Source organism: Aplysia californica, unplaced genomic scaffold, assembly GCF_000002075.1.
Source record: "Aplysia californica isolate F4 #8 unplaced genomic scaffold, AplCal3.0 scaffold01453, whole genome shotgun sequence".
In the NCBI taxonomy this organism is placed as follows: domain Eukaryota; kingdom Metazoa; phylum Mollusca; class Gastropoda; order Aplysiida; family Aplysiidae; genus Aplysia; species Aplysia californica.
In genome coordinates, this window is record NW_004798723.1 from 34,915 (window position 1) to 37,400 (window position 2,486).

General features: G+C 35.3%; 1 protein-coding gene across 1 annotated transcript in view; it reads left to right on the forward strand.

The window, feature by feature from the left end:
* Positions 1–2,486, forward strand: part of LOC101852983 — an 11,284-nt gene that overhangs the window by 1,400 nt on the left and 7,398 nt on the right. The window lies entirely within an intron of this gene.

Here is a 2,486-nt window from a genome sequence, read left to right on the forward strand (position 1 = left end):
CTTATTCCAAGCAAACGTCGTGATTTTAGTAGTTTGCAGCGGAACCAATAACAATAATCATGTGTTGTTGTTTTTTATCATCATTGTGTTTACCATTCCCAGATAGAAGTAGCTTGTGTTCAACAACTTGTTGACCAACCCATTCAGATTCTCCACATGGTGAAGGTTTTGGCGAACTTCTTTCACTGGCCACTGGGCTGAGGAAAATGTACACAATACCATGAGTGACAAGATTACATTTTCTTTTTATCGTATTACTTTTAAATTTTCTCCACCAAAAATAACAACAACATAGGAATTATCTGCCTTATATTTATTTGATTCTGATTTGCCAACGGCTCAATATTAATAATAATAATAACAATAATAATAATAATAATAATAATAATAATAATAATAATAATAATAATAATAATAATAATAATAATAATAATAATAATAATAATAATAATAATAATAATAATAAAAATAATAATAATAATAACAATACTAATAATGATAATAATAATTTAAAAAATTATAATGACAATAATAACAAATGATGATGATCATGATAATGATCATGATGATGATGATGATGATAATGATGATAATGATGATGATGATGATGATGATGATGATGATGATGATGATGATGATGATGATGATGATGATGATCATGATAATGATCATGATTGATGATAACCGTATTACTTTATCATTTTTGTTGTGTTGTTAATAGTATTGTTATTGTTAGTATTATCATTGGGATTATATCATTATCATTTCATTACTGTTATTATTATAATGCAATAATCATGATGACGTGTCAAATGTTGTGACTTATTAGGAGACGGTAGTGATAGACGGAAAACATGCTGTGTTGGGTTTATCTTATATTTTGGTGTGTTGCTTTTCATTTTGATTGACTGTAGGCTAATAGTTTCAAGCCCCTAGAGACACAGTTTAGATCATTTCAGGAGAAAGTTTGCTCGACCCTGCCTGTCATGGCACTCCTCAGACTTGGTGGAAAAGTGGATAAAATAACTTCCCCACTAGGGGATCGAACTTGCATTTTCTGCTTGCAGCGACGAAGAGTCTAATCATTATACGATAACTAACATTACCGCTTTTCGGAGTGTGGTGCTGTTTGCTGACTTTTGATTATAATGAAAATATAACACAAGAAGAAAAATGGCTGTATTGGACCCGAAATAAGCAGATCACAGTTTAGTGCACTGAAAATGTTTCAAAAAAACCTCCTTGATTTTATCTGTTAAAAGTCAGTAAAAAAACCAAAACAAACAAAAACGTGCAAAGTGTCGAACGTATGTGTTTTTACGAAAATGTGAAGTATGACGATATGGAATAGGCTAGAGTAAGCCACTTTACAATAAACAAATCATTAAATTACCCTAATAGTAATAGAAAACTATTTGACTCGATTCCCAACACACACACACACACACACACACATACACACACACACACACACACACACACACACACACACACACTCTCTCTCTCTCTCTCTCTCTCACACACACACTCTCTCTCTCACACACACATACATACACACAAACAACCACACACAGAGATACACACTTATATACACGCACAGACACACATATAAACGCACAGCGAGTGAGGGAGAAAGGGGAGACAGAAACAAAATGATGCACAAACACAAAACTGAGAGAGAGAGAGAGAGAGAGAGAGAGAGAGAGAGAGAGAGAGAGAGAGAGAGAGAGAGAGAGAGAGAGAGAGAGAGAGGGAGAGAGAGAGAGAGAGAGAGGAGTAGCGCGAGAACTTCCGTGCAAAACAAAATGGCAACCCGCGTAGTTCGGATCGATTCGAAAAGTTAAATAGCTGTAGCATCTTTGTAGACGACCAAATTAATATACTTTTGTGTTTTAACATCATTTAAAAATTTTGTTTTGGTCAATTTGATCGTCCACACCGATAGACAGTATTCAGAAAGAGATAGAGAGAGAGAAGAGGGGAGGAGTAGATCTTGCGAGAACTTCCGGGCAAAACAAAATGGCGACCCCCGTAGTTCGGCTCGATTCGAAAAGTGAATAGCCATAGCATCTTTGTAGTCGATCAAATTAGCTTACTTTTGTGCTATAACGTAATCTTTTCTTTGCCTTTATCCATTTGATCATCCACATCGATAGAAAGTATTCCGAAATTAGGAAAAACAGGTCTTGTTTCACACCGGGTGAGAATAGCCTACGGTGGCAAGTCTCACCCGGAGTGAGAGGTCGATTGTATTTCTATTCACACCCCGGGTGAGAATAGCCACTTCCTTTTTGTTTTGCTTCTTAAGGCTTGACATGCATTGACCCAATTGAATTCTTCATGAACAAATTTAACACGCAAAATTAAAGGATTTGCATTGTTTTAGAGCTCTGGTGGGCGGGAGCTTATGCCTTTTCTTTTTTTTCTTTTTTCTAAAGGATTTCTTCCATTTTGAGCTATTGTGGGCTGGAGCTTAGATGTCCAAT